Here is a 430-nt window from a genome sequence, read left to right as displayed (position 1 = left end):
CCTAAAACACATGTGTTTAAATATATTCGACATTTTACATCACAAGGTGTCCTTCTAGAAGAATTCTGACGGAAAGTGTCAAAGTGAAGAAGGTGAAATTCTGGGCTACATCACACTTGCAAAAAAATATTACAACTAGTAACGTACAGGTACTTCAATTTCTAATTTCTTCTTTGAATTATAACAAACTCAGTCATGGCAAAATTTCATCGTATGTTCAGTTTCCGCTGGTGACCTATTTCTTAATTTACATTAGGAATAATTTCGTTGACACATTCATTTCCGTTTTTTTTTACCTAAAAATGTAACGTATTTAAACACAAGAAATAACTATATTGCCTCATTATCTATTATGTTGTTCAGTCATATTCCCTGAACAATGATTTCAGTCTCGATTAAGACAATTAGTTATCTTCATCGGCTTCTTCAG

This window comes from Penaeus monodon, chromosome 22, assembly GCF_015228065.2.
Source record: "Penaeus monodon isolate SGIC_2016 chromosome 22, NSTDA_Pmon_1, whole genome shotgun sequence".
NCBI lineage: Eukaryota > Metazoa > Arthropoda > Malacostraca > Decapoda > Penaeidae > Penaeus > Penaeus monodon.
The sequence above is the reverse complement of the archived record's forward strand: the minus strand, read 5'-3'. Positions refer to the sequence as shown.